The sequence below is a fragment of the Balaenoptera musculus genome, chromosome 14, assembly GCF_009873245.2.
Source record: "Balaenoptera musculus isolate JJ_BM4_2016_0621 chromosome 14, mBalMus1.pri.v3, whole genome shotgun sequence".
In the NCBI taxonomy this organism is placed as follows: domain Eukaryota; kingdom Metazoa; phylum Chordata; class Mammalia; order Artiodactyla; family Balaenopteridae; genus Balaenoptera; species Balaenoptera musculus.
The window spans coordinates 31200546-31220700 of NC_045798.1; the positions used below are offsets into that span (position 1 = coordinate 31200546).

General features: G+C 46.5%; 1 pseudogene; it reads right to left on the minus strand.

The window, feature by feature from the left end:
- Positions 1 to 4240: 4240 nt before the first annotated feature.
- Positions 4241 to 4522, minus strand: LOC118880367 (annotated as a pseudogene).
- Between the last annotated feature and the right edge of the window lie 15633 nt (positions 4523 to 20155).

Here is a 20155-nt window from a genome sequence, read left to right on the forward strand (position 1 = left end):
AGAAAGAGTGAGAGAACTTAGCTCCAGCTTTTCCCACAAGCTGTTCGTGATCCAAACTTTTGATCTTTCCCAACCTGGTAGGTAAAAAAAATCATGTCTTGGGAAGTATCATTTTGCATTTCTCTTATTATGAGTGGTGTTATATCTTTTTATAAGTTTAAAAGATTTTTGTATTTCATGTTTTGGTTAAGTTTCTTTTTCTAATGGTTTTGTTTTGTTTTTGTATTGTAGATATTCCTTACTTGTTAGAAAATTTGGTCATTTTCTGTGGTATGAGTGGCAAACATTTTCCCAGTTGGTATTGGTCTTTTTACATTCTTCTGAGGAGGCCATGTAGAAAATTCTGGCATTTAACATAAGCAGTTATTAGTCTCTTTGTTAATGGTGCCATGACTTCTGACTTCAACAACAGAGTCAGGCCAAACCTTGCAGGTGAGGGCGCCATCCCCTTCCAGGCTTCAGATGTCAGCTGCGGGCTCGGGGCTCCCCAGGCATCCATGCTTCTGACCAACGGGCTACAATTTGGGGTCCCCACTCCCTACTCAGTTTCAGTAATTCTCCAGAATGTCTCACAGAGCTCAGGAAAGTGTGATACAGTTTTTTTTTTAATTTCAGTTTATTATAGCAAACAGGATACAAATCAAAAGCAGTCAAAAGTAGAGACACTGAGGGCAAGGTTTGGGAGGGTCCCAGATGTCCTCTCCCTGTGCAGTTGGGATGCATCACCATCCTGGCACAGTGATGCATGACAACATGCTTAGGATTGGCAGTGAGGGGTCCTCACCTGAACATTGATGTCCAGAGTTTCCATGGTTTCATTGTGTAGGTGTGAGTAAGTGAATCATGGGCCACTTGATTGAACTCAACCTCCAGCTCCCCCTCCCTTCCCCAGAGGTTGGGCTGATACCACGTGACTCAAAGCCCCAGCCCTCTAATCACCCACTGGTCTTCCTGTCCTGGCCAGCCACCATCTGAGTCATCTCCTTAGTATAAACTCTCAGGGTCCACCAAGAATGACAAAGACATTCTTATGACCCAGGAAATTCCAGGTATTTAAAGGTTACCTCCCAGGAACTGGAGACAGGCCAGCCCAGTTATTTATTACCTAGGATACAGTTTCTGGATTTTGTATTGTATATAGAAGATTCTTCCCTTTTCTAAGGGAAATTATTACAAAAACAAATTGCCCATGATTTCCTCTGGTACCGGAATGATTCCACTTTCCCCCCAAATGTATTATTTCAGCTTTTTGAGATGTAATTGACATCCAACATACATTTTTGATCCATCTGGAACTCATTCTAGTTTATAGGATACAGATTCAACTTTATTTCTTTTTTCTAGATAAGTTGTCCCCAAACCACTTATTGAATAAACTATTTTTCCTCCTTGAATTGAAATGCCAGCCTTATACAGAATTCCTGTATGTATACAGATCTACTTCTAAACTTCCTAGTGTGTTCCATTGATCTGTTTTTCCTGTGTAGCACATGGTTTTAATTATTGTAGTTTTGTAAGTTATTACTTCAAATTGATACCACTAGTAAATTTCTTAAACTTTTATAAAACATTCTTCTGAAACTGGATTTAAAACCAAATACTGGGACTTTCCTTGTGGTACAGTGGTTAAGAATCCACCTGCCAATGTAGGGGTTCAAGCCCTGGTCTGGGAACATCCCACATGCTGTGGAGCAACTAAGCTCATGTGCCACAACTACTAAGCCTGTGCTCTAGAGCTAGCAAGCCACAACTACTGAGCCTGCATGCCACAACTACTGAAGCCCACGCACCTAGAGCCCGTGCTATGCAACAAAGAGAAGCCACTGAATGAGAAGCCCACGCACCGCAATGAAGAGAAGCCCCCGCTCGCCGCAACTAGAGAAAGCCCACGTGCAGCAACAAAGACCCAATGCAGCCATAAATAAATAAATTTATTTATTTATTTTAAAAAACCCAAACCAAATGCCAATTAGAGGTAAGACACCAATACAGCTGTCAGATGAGTAGCCAGCAGTGCATTGATCTAGCTTGCGAGCCAGTTAGCAGCTTAGAATAGGAATTGTTTCCAAGGCATTGCTTACTTTATATGCCAGAACGTAAGGGAACTCACACAGTTGTGCCCCATACATTTGCCTTTTATAGGAAGTTATTCAGACTTACATGGACAATTTTCACTGCACTGGAAACAGCCCAGCCACCTGCAAGGCAGTGGGAGCCTTTGGCCTTCTCAACAGTCAGCTGTGGCATGAGCTGGGCACATGCTTTCCTCAGAGCATCTCACCTCCTGACCATCCTGACCTGGGCTGAGTCACTCACTTCCTCCCAGCGGGATCCGCGATCCTCCCTCTGCTCCTCACCAGGACGGGTCTGAGTCAGATGGTCATCCTGCTCCAGGGTCGGCAGAATCTAGTTCTTTGGTTGTCAACTCTGCTATTTTCATCTTCAGGCTTTCCCTTCACACTGGGCAAAGAAAATTTGTGGAATCTCGCAGAACCAAGCCACTGGTTTACAAGGATGACAATTTTTTTGGAGAAGCATAAAGTGGCATTATCCTAGTTATCCTCATATCTGTTCAATTTCAGATAAATTACTGAGCAAAAATTTTAAAGTGGTTTATTAAAAACTTTTCATTTTTATTTTGGCTATAGATAGATGCGTAATTGTCACAAAAATTTTAGGATCATTTTGACTGTTTTAGGCTGTATATTTCTTTAATTCTGCTTACTACTTCATGAAGAAATATCAAGAAATTTCTCAATTAAAAAAAAGGTTTGAGATCAGCTCGGTGCTTTGTAACCACCTAGAGGGGTGGGACAGGGAGGGTGGGAGGGAGACGCAAGAGGGAGGGGATATGGGGATATATGTATATGTGTAGCTGATTCACTTTGTTATAAAGCAGAAACTAAAACACCATTGTAAAGCAATTTTACTCCAATAAAGATGTTAAAAAAAAAAAAAGGTTTATGGGTGAAATAATATAATGTCTGGGATTTGCTTCCAAATTATCTGGGGTTGGGGGTGGGGGATTAGTCGGTTTATAGAAGACACAAGTTTGGCCATGAGCTGATGACTGTTGAATCTGGGGTGATGGGGGCATAGGGGGTTTCACTGTATTTGTTCATTGTGACAAATACTTAATTCCCTTTTATTTTGTGTGTTTGAAATTTTTTCTTAGAGAGAAGCCCACTTTGGTCCCACGCTGGTTGGGATGACTGCAGTGCAGCCTGGCCGCACCCAGTGGGCACCGGAGCCCCTCAAAGGCTGCATCCTCCCCAGGCAGGCGCTGGCGGAGGCAAGAGGCCTTTCCCAGCTCCCTTTGTTCCTCCCAAGGCTTCTGGCAGAATTCCCACTGCTCTTCCTTCACATCATCTTCCTTTTCTATTTCTGAACTCCATTTTGTGATTTTTCTAATTATTCCCAGCAAAGAAGAAACTTGAAAATCACATATGCTGTGACTGAAAATCTTTTTGCTGAAAGCACATTCAGAAATAGCCCGAGGAGTAAAATTCTTCCCAAGAAGAGCATCTGGGGAAGGATTTCTGCCTTAGTTTTCCTTAAAATAAGGTGGTTTAACAGTGATCTGAAGAAAGCATAGTGAGCAACTTCCCATTTTCCTGTTAATTACACACTTGAGCTGAGAAGCAGAAGTAAAAAAAGCATTAAAAAGAAACCCACGAAGTTTATTTAAACAACAAGATGCTTGACCTGAAGGGGAAAACGATCTAGGATTCATTTCTTTTACAGTAATTTATCCTTGCTTAAAGACAGATTGCCCTACCTGTAACAGCTACATACAAAAAAGTTATAAAATTGTTCTTGGCTTTGAAATGAAAATGAAAAACACTAAAATTCTCCAATCGAACAAAGTATGCAATAATTTTTACATTGTTCTTTTTTCGTTAAACAGGGAAATCAAAAGAACTTACTGGCATATACAGAGATGAGCTGAATGAGCATGCCAATAATGGAGAAAGGGACTATTTTCACAGAAGCAGTATTTTCCCCCATCCTATCTCCTTGTGATGTTGATCAAAATGTACCATTGGCCATTTAGTTAAAAAAAATCAATATGCTTGTGCACATACCTCCATTACTTAATGTACAACAAAGGAGTGGGGGAGGGGAAAATGAAAGACTAGAGAAAACTATACTGCAGCAGTCACGATGCAGTGGAACCAAATCATGGTTTTCTAACTTAGAATGACTTCTTGGTTCTGGAGTAAAGCAGCAGGTTCTCTCTTTAGTAGACACCTCCTGTCTGCTATTGGGACACAAAAGCTGTATCTTCATCTTCCATTTCCAACTGTGCAGGTGTGTCTGTTTCATTGATTGGCTGCCCATCAAATCAGAATCTGATCTGCCTCATGGGCAAACCCTGTCATTCACAATAGGCTTTCGTCAAAAGTGGTTACGCCTCCAAATCTCAAACTGCACCACAGAACCATCCTGCCTCATCACCTTCATGTTAATGTGATCGTGGGTCCTCTGTCTTGACTCCCTCCTGGGGCTCTTCATTGGCCATGGTAACCTCTGGAGCCTTCTCAGTGGCCGCTTCACAAGAAAGGTACCAGGATTGGCACCAAACGAGCACAGAGCACCACCAGTAGTGGCAGAAGGAGGAGGCAGCAATCAGTCAAAGGGAATTTTCTAAAATAAAAAATAAGTCCCTTGAGAGCATAAATTTAGTTAGAACCTGTGAGACCAGGGCAGGGGAAGATCTTTATTATGGAGTTTATTTCCAGTTTATTAATTATGAAATAGCTGAGACTTAACCAGAGAAGTCTGAAACTCCCAGGTAACTGAAACACCTGTGTCAGACAAAGCTCTTAGCATGGAAGGACTTCTCCATCAGCTGAGAAACAGGAACTGCTCGCTTACAATAGCTCCAAAGAGAATAAAATACTGGGGAATGAATTTAGCAAAAGGAGTGCAAAATTTACACTCTGAAAACTGCAAAACATTGTTGAAAGAAATTAAGGAAGACCTAAATAAATGGAAAGGTATCTCAGGGTCAGAAGACTTAATATTGTCAAGACGGCAACACTCTCCAAAGTGATCCACAGTCATTTAGTGCCATCAAAATTCCAGCTGAGTTCTTTCAGACATGGACAAGATGGTGCTAAAATTCATATGGAAGTGCAAGGGGCTCAGCGTAGCCAAAACAATCTTGAAGAAGAACAAAGTTAGAGGACTCATGCTTCCCAAAATCAAAACTTACTATACAGCTACAGTAGTCAAGATGGTGTGTTACTTGCATAGGGACAGACATATAAGTCAATGCAATAGAATTGAGAGTCCAGAAATAAACCATCACAGTTGCAGTTCATTGATTTTCAATGGGTGCCAAGACCATTTAATGGGGGAAAAGGATAGTCTTTTCAATAAATGGTTCTTGGGTAACTGGATAGCCACATGTAAAAGAATGAAATTGGATGCCGTACCTTACTCTATATACAAAAACTAACCCAGAATGGATCAGAAACCTAATCTAAGACAATAAGACTCTCAGGAAAAAAAAAAACAGGTGTAACTCTTTGTGACTTTGGATTAAGCAATGGTTTCTTAGATATGACACTTAAAGCACAGGCAACCAAAGAAAACATAGATATATTAGACTTTATCAAAGGTAAAAGCTTTTGTAGTTTGAAGGACAGCATCAAGAAAGTAAAAAATGACAACCCACAGAATGGGAGAAAATATTTGTAAATCATATATCTGATAAAGGGTTGAGATCTAGAATACATAAAGAACAACTCAGTAGTAAAAACACATATAACCCAATTTAAAATGGGCAAAGGATCTGAGTGGACATTCTCCAAAGAAGATTTTCAAAGGGCCAATAAGCACATTTTGAAAAGATGCTCAATATCAGCATTCATCAGGGAATTTCAAGTCAAAACCAAAAGGAGATAACACTTACATACTAAGATGGCTATAATCACAAAGACAGAAAATAAAGTGTTGCCAAACCCGCATACACTGCTAGTGGGGATGTAAAATGGTGCAGCCATTGCAGAAAAGAGGTTGGCAGTTCCTTAAACGGTCAAACATAGAGTTACCACGTGATCTAGCAATTCCACTTCTAAGTATATACCCAAGAGAAATGGAAACGTATGTCTACACAAAAACTTGTGCATAAATGTTCACAGCAGCATTATTCATAGTAGCCTGTGGGCTAGATGACCACTTCCAAGATGGCTCCCTCACAGGGCTAGCTATTGGCTGGGAGCTCAGCTGGGTCCACGGGCCTGAGAACATGGGACCACTCATCACAGCCGTCTCCGTGGGCTGTTCAGCTTCCTCATGGTGACCAGGTTTCGAGAAAGAGAGGAGCACCCCAAGAGACAGGCAGTAGAAGCTGCTAGTTTCTTGGGGCCTGGGTGTAGAAACTGGTACCATTACTTCCGTTGCATTTTTTTGGTCAAGCAGTCAAACAGCCTAGATTCAAGAGCAGGGAACACAGACTTCAGCTCTTGATTGAGGAGTGTTTAAATTCGGATGACATGTTTTATAACTGCCACACCCCACAGTAACTTCCAGAGCTGGGATGTGAATTCAGGTATGTCTGAATCACGGAGTTCAAAGTCTTAAAAATTCTGCTTTGCATTGCAAATAGGATGGGTGGAAGACCCTGGGCTGGAATAGTGAGAAATCTACTTAAAATATTTTTAGTTGGCATCGGGAAGGGTGGTGGTTGTTGCTGTCTTACCTTGCTCATAGTCAAGATCATTTTGGAAAAATATTTGCACTGTTTATGGCAAATTTCAAAGATATCATTTTAATGCTGAGTTTCTAGAGGTGGGAAGGTACTTCTATTAGAGATGGTGCTTTTAAAAGAACAAACAGGAGAAGGGCTTATTTCCCTTTTAGCAATAGATCTGAAGACAGGACTTGCCATGAGCAAAAATAACTCTGCCTATGCTTTGGTTTCCACAGTGAAGAACGGTCTCTTTATTGTGGGCATGCCTTAACTCAATACCACGTTACTCAGCTCGACTTTAATCCTGGGGCTACAATCCAACCATTCAAAACCCCATTATTATAGCTGAGAGGTGGGGCAATGCCAGCATGATTCAAACCTGGTAGCACATCAAAATGAGGCGTCAGGGCTCCATTCAGCTGTTGGTTTTAAGATGCAGGTAGAATCCAGGCCCTTTCTTGTTCTATTCTGTTATGGTTCCCCAAAATTGCTGCCCAGAGGGTAGGGAAATTCCAGCCATTGCCCACATTTGCTTTGGGGATCTTGGATTTTGATAGCACTAGAGATGAAGATTTGCCTACCTCACAGCTGCTAAAGGATGGGTAAAAGTGAATACGACGTGCTCAGTAGGATCTTGCTGCCCAGATAATAGGAGGTGCTCTGGGGTGAAACTGTGTAATAGGAGGTGCTCTGGGGTGAAACTGTGTGGTCGTGCTGCGGTATTGGAGGTCACGACTAAAAGGACGCACTGGGAGGTCTGGGGTACAGAAGGATGACTGTTTAAACAGACAATTCCACTAAAAGATCAGGCGAGAAAGCTGCCTCGTGGGGCAACTCTCTGCCAGGCGTTGTCTCCTTAGGGCCAGGGAGGAGAAGGAAGCTGGCACAGGACAGACAGAAGGAAGCAGAGGGCCCAGAGAGAAGCTTTTCCCTTCCACTGTGCCCTGTCCTGAGCGCTCAGGGAACGACGAGGAGCATTCCCGGAACCTTCCCCTGGTGGGGCCGATAAGCAGTTAGCTGCTGCCACGCACAGGCTGGAACCCTGCCACCCCTAATGGACCAGAAGCCATGAGCGCCATCGACCACCGTGCAGGATGCACACCCAGCCCCTCCCGGGTGATGGATGAGACGGGTGCTGAGGCAGGAGTACTGACTGACAGATGGCCTTCCCAAGTCGTGGTCAGGATGCGCTAGAATCCTTCCGCACAAGCCTGAGTCAGGAGCAGAGACCTCAGAAGTGGATGGAGGAAAAAGAGCCGGGCAGAATGTGAGACTGACACCTGACATAAGAGATGGTCTGAGGCAGCAGACATGGAAAAGCAGCTGAGGGGTTTAGGAGAACCTGGCTGGTGGAAGGCGAGCCACTGGATGAGCAAATTCATCTCAGGGAAAGTCAGGGTCAGGAGTAAAGTCTCAAAGGCCCCAACCGCCTCGCCTTCTCTCCGCAGCCTCTGCCTTCCCCGTTTCTTCTGGACGAGACTGTGCCCGTCACCTCTGGGCTCAGTCCTGTGGGGTTTCTGCTCCAGTCCTCGCTGGGCCAAGAGCACTGCAGGCCCAGGGGATTTAGAGATCAGAGCTTTCCTGGGGGGTAGCGGGAGGCCTATTGGTTACATAGTACAATTCCTTTTTTATTATTGTGGTAAAATATATATTAACATTAAATGTACTGTTTTAATCACTTTTAAGTGTCTAGTTCAATGGCATTAAGTATATTCACATTACTACACAACCATCACCCCTATCCATCTCTACAACTTCATCATCTTCCCAAACAGAAAAACTGTCTCCATTAAATACTAACTCCCTATCTCCTCCCCCAGCCCTTGGTAACCATCTTTCTACCTTTTGTCTCTATGAGTTTGACCCCTCTAGGTACCTCATTTAAGCAGATTCATCTATTTGTCCTTTCATGTCTGGCTTGTTTCACTGAGCATATTGTCCTCAAGGTTCATCCATGCTGTAGCATGTGTCAGAATGTCTTTCCTTCTTATGCCTATATACTATTCCATTAGATGTTTACACCACAATTTCTTTATCCATTCATCTCTCGATGGACATTTAGGTTGTTTCCAACTTTTGGCTATTGTGAATAATGCTGCTATGAATGTGGGTGTACAAATATCTTTTTGAGTCCCTCTTTTCAATTCTTTTGAGTGTAAACCAGAAGTGAAATTGCTGGATGGTGTGGTAATTATGTGTTGAATATCATTAGGACCTGTTGCACTGTTTTCCACAGGGGTTACATTCCCACCAGCAAAGCACCAGAGTTCCAATTTCCCCACATCCTTGCCCACACTTGCTTTTCTGTTCCACCCCCTCCTTTTTTAAAAATGACAGCCGTCCTAGTGAGCATGAAGTGGCATCCCACTGTGGTTTTTTTTTTTTTTAAAGATTGATTGATTGATTGATTGCTATGTTGGGTCTTCGTTTCTGTGCCAGGGCTTTCTCTAGCTGCGGCAAGTGGGGGCCCCTCTTCATCGCGGTGCGCGGGCCTCTCACTATTGCGGCCTCTCTTGTTGCAGAGCACAGGCTCCAGATGCGCAGGCTCAGCAGTTGTGGTTCACGGGCCCAGTTGCTCCACGGCATGTGGGATCCTCCCAGACCAGGGCTCGAACCCGTGTCCCCTGCATTAGCAGGCAGATTCTCAACCACTGCGCCACCAGGGAAGCCCCCCTCACTGTGGTTTTGATTTGCATTTCATGTTGAGCATCTTTTCATGTGCTTATTGGCCATCTGTGTATCTTTGGAGAAATGGCCATTCAAGTCCTTTGCCCATTTTTTATCGGTTTTTTGTTTGTTTGGTCTTTTAGTTTTAGGTGGTCTTTATATATTCTGGATTTTAATCCTTTAACAGATAGATAGATGATTTGCAAATATTTTCTCCCATTCTTTGAGCTGCCTTTCATTCTGTTGATAGTGTTCTTTGATGCATAAAGTTTTAAATTTTGATAAAGTCCAATTTTCCTATTATTTCTTTTGTTGCCAGTGCTTTTGGTGTCATATCAGAAATCATTGCCAAATCCTATGTAATAAGCTTCCCCCTAGGCTTTCTTCTAAAAGTTTAATATTTTTAGTTCTTAGGTTTAAGTCTTTGATCCATTTTGGGTTATTTTATATATAGGGTATAATGTAAGGGTCCAACTTCATTCTTTTGCATGTGAATATCCAGTTTTCTCAACACTATTTATTGAAAAGGCTGTCCTTCCGTCATTGAAGGGTAGTACCCATTCTTCTTTGACTTCGGTTGATTTTGTTCCCCTAAACCCTACGGATTCCATGTAGCTCTAGGTAGATTTAAACGTCCCTGTTGCAAGTCTGACTGTGTTTTTTACCTTTGGGATCTGCCACTCCCTCCAAACGTAGAGTGGACATTAGGTTGTCTGGTCAGTCCATATGGTAAAATTTACACAGTTAACATTAGCCTTGAAAATCCTTACATCATCTCAAGTTACACTGAATGACACCTCTCAGCGAGACAGTCAGAACTGGTTTCCCCTCCTGTGTTGGCACTGACTGCTTGGGGTGGGGGAGGTGGGGGAGTATTGAGCATCAGATGCAGTGGTTGGTCTGCATTTAGGAGCCATTTTTTAATAAAAAATATGGATCTAGATCAACAAAATCACTTCCAGATGGCAAGATGCTCACAAGGTGTGCTGCCCAGATGCAGAGGTTGCCCGCGGGAACAGCAGAGCCCTTGCTCCCACTCACTGCTCGTCCCAAGACACCTGCCCGTGGGGTAGCAGGTGTGCTGGCGGCACCAGAATGTGGTTTTCTCTCACTCTGCAGATGAAAGACGTTTAATTGTGCCAGCTAAAAGGCATCTAGTGTGTCTCCACTATGAGCCACAGGTGTGGGCCCCTGGCTTGTGGATTTGAGAATCGCTCCTGGTCTACATTTGTCCTGCTCCGCTTTGGGGATACCTTGCCCTTCCGACCTCGGTGTGGCTTTGGCCTTGGCTCCACTCCTGGCTTAACTGCTCCCTGTGATTTGGCTTCTGGATGGCTGGAACTCTTTGGTTCTTGGATTGTTGTCTGCTGAGACTTGGTTTGCCTTCAGATTAACTTCTCGGCTTGGACTGCCGGGTCGTGAAGTTCAGGTTCACAACTAAAGGGGCTGCCCCGCCCGCTGCGCCAGGCGCTTCTCCTACCTCCCTCCTTCTCCAGAGAGCCCACGCTGGAGGGTTCCCAGACTTTTGGACTTTCCCACATTGGCCCCGCTGCTACTTGGATTCTCGGGGCTGGGCTCCTCTCTGGGACATCCTGGTCCCTCCTGAGTGAGGAAGAAAACTTTCCACATCACCTCTGAAATTCCATCTGAGAGCTTGTTACCCAGCCTCCTAGTCCGGCCCCAACAAGGGTCCTCCTGCCGGTGTCTCTCGCGCCAATGCAAGGAGGGTCTGGGGCACGTGATCTTGAGTCAGGCGGTGGGCGGGGCTGTTCTGCAGGGGTCCCGTCCTCTGGTAGGGGCGGGGAGGGGCGGGGAGGGGCGGGGAGGGGCGGGGAGGGGCGGGGAGGGGCGGGGAGGGGCGGGAAGGCGGCGGGGCGGGGCGGGAAGGCGGCGGGGCGGGGCGGGAAGGCGGCGGGGCGGGGGAGGGGGGGCGTCTCACAGGGCCTGCGCAGGCGCAGCTGCTGCTCACGCCCTTAATCACAGGGCAGGGCGCAGCGTCTCTGCACACGGCCCGCTCGCCATCTTGAACTGAGTGTGGTGGGCGGATCTTCTGCACACGGCCCTGAGCCGAGCTGTCGGCGCCGCCGTTTTGCACCAGGAGCCTTGGTCTGAGGTGTTGGCGGTTTGCGAGGCGCCTGCACGCGGTGCCCTGGGAGCTGGTGGACTAGACTCAGCGCAGAGGAAACAAGGTTAGACTTTGTTTTTTTAGCCAGGTTCTATGTTTATTTCTCGTGAGTTGTTAATGGGATTTGCCAGTGACAACATGAGTGGCCACCGCAGACCCTGAAGCCACCTCTTCTGGATTCTGTTTCCCTTTGCTCTTGGTTTGGCTCATGTGTCCACTAGTGAAAGGTCACAGCTGGCTCCTCAGGGGGACTCTGCCCTCGGGGAGGTTGGCCCTTCCCAGTGCCGTCGCGGCCTGAGGTTCCGGGCCGACCGGCTCATTCCTCCGCGAACCGCGAGGGCCTCTCACCACCAGTTCACGGTCAGAAGCCAAACCCGACAAACCAAATCATGGCAATAGTTTCCAGGTGCGCGGTCACGGCTGTTTCTGCCGAGAGGCTGGGCCTTGCATCCCAGGTGTGGCCGCCTCCGGGGCTGGTGGGGAAGCCAGTGAAGCAGAGGCTCCCTCTCAGCGGCGGGAGCGGAGGCAGACACCTGTGGTCCCCGCCCGTCCCCAGCGCCCAGACTTCCCGGTGGGGTCTCCGCGCAGCTCCTGAGGGGCCATTGCCTGACCACCTCCCCGCGCCATCCCTGTGCGCGATGGTCGGTGGCTCACCTCCACCAACCGTGGAGGGAAGGCACTGAAGTCCCCGATTCGTGGTCAGTGGGAGCAGAGCTCCAGAAAGCTCCAGCACCTTGCCCCGGGCACCCAGCTGGTGTCTGGACAACCCTGTCCTGCCTGATTTCAAAGCTCGTCTTCTGACGCCCCACCACACAGGTGCCCAGCAAAATGCTCCAGTAAGTAAATCTCATCTCTGCTGCTTTCAGCTTTTTTTCCCCTGCCCTCACACTCCATCCACGAAGCCACCGTTCACTACAGGGCCTCATTTGGCCCTGGGCTCTTGGGTGGAATCCTAAACTACAGTTCTTCCCCTCATTTTTCTTCTCGTTCTGAAATAATTGGCCCCGGGGCCATCCCAGCAGGCTTGGCGCTGGACCGCGTAATTCATAACTCAAAATGGCTGCAGTGTTACTAGGAGATAATGGCTCCAGATGTCTTCCCTTTTCTTAAAATATTTCCGCTTTATGTCTGGAGCCTGTGCTCCGCAACAAGAGAGGCCGCGATAGTGAGAGGCCCGCGCACAGCGATGAAGAGTGGCCCCCCCTTGCCACAACTAGTGAAAGCCCTCGCACAGAAACGAAGACCCAACACAGCCATAAATTAAAAATAAATAAATAAATAAAAATTAAAAAAAAAAAAATATTTCTGCTTTAACAAAACTCTAGCTGCGAGGACTGTTGGGAGGAATTCAAGGTAGGTCACAACCCTGGAATGGAAAATATTTTTGCATACGCCTCGTTGATACCCTGCAAATCTCAAGTCACACAACAGGCCAGTGCAGATGGGTGGGGACCACAGCGGACGGGCCCCTTGGCAGGGAGACAGAAAGCCATCCTCTCCTTCCCGGCTCCCTTTTCCGTAAGTGCTGTGACGAGATGGGTGGATTTTGTGGCCAGCACGGTAAGCACTTTGATGGGATATATGAGATCAGAGACATTGAAAGCACCTTCAAGGAGCCAGACAGAAAGGCAGGGTGACAGAGCGGCAGGCGACCGCCTGGAGCAGGCAGACGGGGTTTATACCCAAGGTCTACATATGCCCTGTGCGACCACCACCCGCTCTGGGCCTTGGTTCCTTGAGACGGGGATACTACTACTTACTTCACAGGTCTGCAAGATGAAGGGAGTGCTCTGCACAGTTAGTTACACGTGTCCTGGAAGAGCCTTCAGCAAATGACATCTCAGAAAGTGCAAAATGCCACCGAACTGCTCATTTTTCATGTTATGTATGTGTTATAGGCCCCCCCCATTCACATGTTGAAACCCTAATCCCTAATGAGATAATGAGATGGTATTTGGAGGTGGGGCCTTGTGGAGGTTACTAAGTCATGAGAGGGAGGCCCTCCTGATTGGATTCGTGCCCTGATAAGAATAGGGGAGAGAGAACTAGCTGCTTGTCTCTGCTTTTCACCAGGTGGGGGCTCAGCAGGAAGATGAGGACGAGAGCTCGTCGGACGCTGGATCTGCCGGACTTGATCCTGGACGTCCAGCCCCGAGAACTGTGAGAAGTAAGTGTCTGGTTTAAGCCCTGCCGTCTGTGGTATACTTGTTATGGTGCCCGAGCTGATGAAAATGGTGTATTTTAGCACAGTTTTAAAAGTTCGAGTGACACAGTTGACCTTCTGGAGTCCTTTCCTTGTTCTTCCCAGTTAAGATAATTCCTTGGGGTGATACCTACTCCTTCTGTCACATGTTAGCCAGATGTCTCAGTGTCTGGGGTGCAGGCTGGATCTCCTTTTCTGGAGTGGCGATTTAGGACTTGTCCGGGCTGGGCCTCGTTCTCACCCTGAAGTGGCGGTTCTGACATAGAAGATGGCAGAGTTGATACAGGCATGAGCATAAGCCCTTTGTGGGCCTTGTGGTGGGAGGGGGCAGCACCTGGGCTTGTCCACCCAAATGTACACTGAGAACCAGATGGAGTGACTCTGCCAGCCAGGAAGCCACCGTCCCTGCATCGCGAGCGTTGGCCGGTGGGAGCCGGCCCATCATCATCAGGTGAGATCACCTGAGAACCCCTAAGATGTAGCTGGCACAGAGCGCCGCAGAGCCAGCAGCCTCTCCCTCTTGTGTGGCTCCAGTCACACTTGCCTCTTGGCAATGAGTGGACATGAGCCATAGCAGGACATGGGCCCAGAGGCCCCTGGACAGGTGACTCTAGCTGAGCCTCAAGAAAAACAGATTTGCAAAGAAACAGTGGAGATGACATCTCCTCCTGACAGATGGGGGCCCTACATGGGAGCATCGAACCTTGGAGCTGGACAGCAGGGTCTTGGGGAGGTGGTGGGGAAAACAGTCAGGAGCTATCTCCTTGCTGAAGGTGGCTGGAGGGCACAGAGGCGATGTGGAGGAGGCAGAAGTGCCAGCAAGAAAGAGCGACAGGGCTTCAAGGGAGTTCCTTGATTTGTGAACAACCTGATAGCAGGCAGGAAGCAAGCCCAGAAAGTCCAAATGCCATTGACTCAGGGTAGCCCGGGGCTGGTGTGAAGTCCGGTAAAGCAGGGCTTCCTTCCCACCATCAATGGATTCTTTAAGTGGCTATTTCTAACATGTGGCAACATGGACGAATCTCAAAAATATTACGTTGAATGAAAGAAGGTAGGCAGAAGAGTACATGTGGTGTGATTCCATTTATGATGAAGTTCAAGAAGAGACAAAACAGATATAGGCTGGTAGAAATGTGAGCAGTTACATTCTGGCTAGGGATGGGTTGTTGGTAGGGATTGGCTGGAAGGGGAACTAGGGAACATTCTGGGCTGATGGGAATGTTCTCTGTCTCTGTTGGATGGTGGTTACCTGAGTGTAAAATTGAATGAACGGTACACTTAAAATCAGTGCATTTTACTGACGTAAATTATAACCCAATAAAATTAATAAATACACAATCATTTCCAGTTATACAGAGCATTCTGCTAGGTGTCTATAAGCTACAAGCATAAATCAAACAAGAACCTGCCTTAAGGAAATAGAGAGTAAACAATTGTATAGATAAGATAAAAGACATGGTGCCCACAAGTCGTTGTACAAGATAGCCGGGACTTCCCTGGCGGTCCAGTGGTTAAGACTCTGCGTTTCCACTGCAGGGGGCACAGGTTTGATCCCTGCCCGGGGAACTGGGGAACTAAGATCCCGCAGGCTGCTCGGCGTGGCCAAAAAAAAAGAATGCCTGGGGCACTCACCTGGGCCTGTACTGCTTGTGGTGAGCCCCACAGACATTTCCCCCGCTGGAGCCAATGTTATAGCTGGACGCCCTTGTGGGTCTTATTATAAAAAGAAAGATAGCTGGTAATATTGTCCCTAAGAAGAGAGGTAGGTATAAAATGACATATCGGAAGTCAGAGGAAGGAGGATGACTTCTGGCTGGAAGAACCGTGGTGGGCTTCATAGAGGAGGCAGTGTTTGAGCTGGACTTGGAAGGAGTTGGGAAGGAGTTGGACAAGAACATTCTGGGTAGAAAAAGCAGAATAAAGGCAGAGAGAGAGAATGTCTAGGAAGCCACAAATAGTTCCATTTGGTTGAGATGTAGATCATGAGACAGGAGCAATGGAAAAGATTAGGAAGCAGAGAAGTAGGTAGGATCTATTTGTACAAGGTCTTGAATGTCAGGCAAGAGTATGAATTTTATTAGTAGGCAACTGAGGGGTTTTTATTTTTGCGTTGCAAATTTGTTTTTATTATTTTTTTGTTTTTATATAATTTTGTATAAAAATTTTTCCATTTATAGTTATTACAAAATATTGGCCATATTCCCTGTGTAGTACAGTACATCCTTGAGCCTGTCTTACACCCAGTAGTTTGTACCTCCCACTCCCCTACCCCTATATTGCCTGCCCCTACCGTAACCACTAGTCTGTTCTCTATATTTGTGAGTCTGCTTCTTTTCTGATTTATTCACTAGCTTGTTGTATTTTTTAGTCTACATATAGATGATATCATACAGTGTTTGTCTTTCTCTGACTTATTTCACTTAGCATAATGCTCTCCAAGTCCATCCATGTTGCTGCAAATGGGAAAATTTTGTTCTTTTTTATGGCCGAGTAGTATTCCTGTGTGTGTGTGTGTGTGTGTGTGTGTGTGTGTGTGATCTTTATCCATTTATCTGTTGATGGACACTTAGGTTGTTTCCATGTCTTGGCTATTGTAAATAATGCTGCTGTGAACATTGGGGTGCATGTATCTTTTCAAATTAGTGTTTTTGGGGTTTTTTTGGATATATATGCAGAAATGGAATTGCTGGGTCATATGGTAGTTCTTGTAGCTTTCTGAGAAACCTTCATACTGTTTTCCATGTGGCTGCACCAATTTACATTCCTGCCAACAGTATACGAGGGTTCCCTTTTCTCTACATCCTCGCCAACATTTGTTATTTGTGGAGTTTTTGATGATACCTATCCTGACAGGTATGAGGTGGTATCTCGTTGTGGTTTTGATTTGCATTTCCCTGATTAGCGATGTTGAGCATCTTTTCATGTGCCTGTTGGCCATCTGCATTTCCAACTGAGGGGTTTTGAGCAGGGATGAGACATTGGTGTGATGTGCACATTGGTGTGTGTTAGACTTGGGGAGGGGGGGTCACTGTGCTCGGTTTTTATGCCCATCTAGTGTCTTGCTACCCAAAGAGTGATCCATGACCAGCAGCACTGGTACCACCTGGGAGCTTGTTAGAAAGGCCCACTATCCGGTCAGTCATACCTAGTGAGTCAGACTCTGCATTTTAATAAAGTCCCCAGGTAATTCTCATGCACATTGAAGTTTAAAAAGCACTGGTCTGCATGTCAGACAATGGAATCGTGGTCTTGTGTGGGGACAGGGGGCTCTGAATCAGTCCTTCGTTACCTAAAATCCTGAGCACAATAGTGGAATATGTGTAGATAACGGATCTTCACAGTGTCTTCTGAAGTGACTGGAAGAATAGTTCATTTCTGGAGCCTGGGGAAAAGCAAACAAAATCCAGGGTAAGGAAAGGGGTAAAAGATCCGAAGCAGAAATGCTATGCTCCTCCATTTCACTGGCTTCTTACAGTGGAAGCTTCTGTGGGTTGGTAATGGGAGAATCAATATTCCTGTACCACAGTGAGTGGAAGCCAGGATTACTTCATTTGAATAATTTATCATCCCCCTGCATTAGAAATTGAAGACTTGCCAATTATTGAGGCTTTTAAAAGGTTATGGTCCCTTTCTATCCCTTCCTGGCTGCCATTTTAGGCCAGCTCTCCATATGCTTTGCCAAACTTTGTCAAGATAATTCCAGTTTTTTTTTTTTTTTAAAAAGCAACTTTCTCCTCTGTGAATTCTCCTGCTTTGGATCCCCAGTTGGCCAGCACCATAGTCTTGACTTGTTAATGAGGAAGCAAGGGCAAGGAAAAGATAGGTCTGCTCCACTCAGAGACCAGCTCCCTTCTCCTTCCTTCACGGGGTGGTCAGCCTCACTGGGACTCCTGCATTACCTCCCCGTGAGTGATGGAGAAAAGACGGAAAGGGAGAAGACTGGACTGCTTTGAACACACTAGGCACACAGTGAAGGTGTAGGGATCTACATTTTCTACCCCACCCAGACTCACAGGGAATATTCTGGAGATAGGTCATGTTCTCCTTGACCCCAAATCTGACATCAAGTCTCGGGGAGTGCCTTATGGTTCCTAAATAAGTCACGAACTAAATAGCAACAACCCACAATGCTAAGTACACACTCCCAGGCTGTCCTCTGATGAGCTCTAGCAGGTGTGCTTTAGTGACTGGATTGGGTAAAACAAGCCCATGTACGGCAGAGAAAGGAGCTCACTGAGGGCAGGACATCTCGCCTGGGCAAGGGGGTCAGCCTGCAGCATCGTTGTGCTCTTTCTGGAACCAGCTGCATGACTTTGATGAATTATTCCATTGATTGGAGTCTTAGTTCCTCATTTGCACAATGTGGATAAAACAATGCCATGTTGTAAGGACTAGGGGAGAACCACTGAGATGGGGTTCTACAGCCACATTAACACCAGCAGCCACTGACAAAATCCAGGCCCATACGAGCATCTGTGGAGCCCACGAGGCCCTTAGTTAAATGCCATGAGGAGCCCATTCCTCTTGTACCAAGAAGCAAATAGGCTCCCATCTCCTTCAAAGAGTGGCTTGGGAGCATTGGGTGAAGAAAATGGGAATGGACTAAATTTACTTTGAGTTTATCTTTAGGGGAGGTATTCTTTTCCATGACCCAGCCCATCAAACACCACTGTCCCCAGATTGGCTCAGGCAGACCAGGCTTCACTGGATGCCCAGGATCTGGACCCCGACCTCCCTGCCCTTGGAGGCTCCCTCAGCAGCTCTCTCCTTGGGGATTGTGGGTAGAGCAAGAAGAGAGCTCTGGGGTCCTCATTCATGTTACTCCTGTTGGGTTAGAACCTCACCAGGAAGGAGGGAGAAAAGTGATTACAAGACTCTTACCTTGGGCCTCCCTGGTGGCGCAGTGGTTAAGAATCCACCTGCCAATGCAGGGGACACGGGTTCGAGCCCTGGTCCGGGAAGATCCCACATGCCGTGGAGCAACTAAGCCCGTGCGCCACAACTACCAAGCCTGCGCTCTAGAGCCCGCGAGCCACAGCTACTGAGCCCACGTGCCACAACTACTGAAGCCCGCGTGCCTAGAGCCCATGCTCCACAACAAGAGGAGCCACCGCGATGAGAAGCCCGCGCACTGCAACAAAGAGTAGCCCCTGCTCGCCACAACTAGAGAAAGCCCATGTGCAGCAACAAAGACCCAACGCAGCCAAAAATAAATTAAAAAAAAAGAAAAAAAGAGTCTTACCTCCTCCATTTGGTAAGTTGCTAACCTAAACCATCTCTAAAGATCTTCCAAAAGTCAAAATTGCAGGACTGTTTCAGAACTCTTACAGATTTCCTGGTCTGTGTTAGAATGTGTGAAAACTACCTCCAGTGTCAGCAAAAGAAGAATCTTTCCAAGAATAAGTCACTCAAAAGAAGTTACATTCTTTGGGGGGAATCTATGAGGTGCAGTTTTGTTGAGAAATAAGATTGACCTAGAAAGATGATTTTTCCCATTCGTGTGGTCACATTTCTGCTTGTGAATTTATAACGTCTGCCTGCATTCCTGTTTCTGTATGTATGTATTCATCCATTCAGTAAGTGTGTTTGCCATGCACTGTGCCTGTGGGGTGACAGCAGAAATGAGAGAGAGATGGTCCCTGCCCTCAGAGAGCTTACCCTGCAGGACGTCAGGCCGTCAGCCTGGTCCTGAGCTCCGGAGTCCATCCTTTGCCCAACTGGAAGAAAGTTAAAGCACTCTCAATGGCTCCCCATGTCATCTTCGCTGTCAGCCCTGCTCTGACCTTGAACGCTGGTTTCAGTAAGCAGGCACTCATCTTCCCTCTGCAGGTGGCAGGTGGACCGTGTGGTGGGTGAGCTCTGGGACCTGACAGGCAGGGCTCCAGCCATGTCTCAGCTCTTTACAAGCTGTGGGGTTGGACTTCGGATGAGTTACAGAAATCCTCTAGGCTTTAGTGTCTTGGCTGTCAGATGAGTTTGTTGGGAGGCTTACATGAGCTGACTTTTGAGAAGTGCTGGGTTCAGGGCCTCACACAGTGAGGATCCGGTAAATGATGGCTGCTGTTGCTATTATCCCCTGTGTTTATTTGACCGGTCCTGTCCTGTAACCGGGTGCTGGAGTCTCTGCCCTAGTATCCTGGCCTAGCTGAGACTAGCATCTTGCCCGTCAATTTCCACATCAACTTAACGTTATGAAATGTGCAGACATGAAGAAAAGTTGAAGGAATTTTAGATGACCACCCATCTACCATCCACCTAGACTTTGCTATTAATATTTTACCACCCTTGTTTTTTCACATATTTATCTATTTATCATCCCTCTTTCCACCCATCAATACTTGTACATTTTTGGATGCATTTGTTTTTTTCTTTTGAGGTGGTGGTTTTTTGAGTTTTGATAACTGCCTAAATCAGTGTAACCCAAACTCCGACCTGTCAAGGTCAGGACATTCACATACCC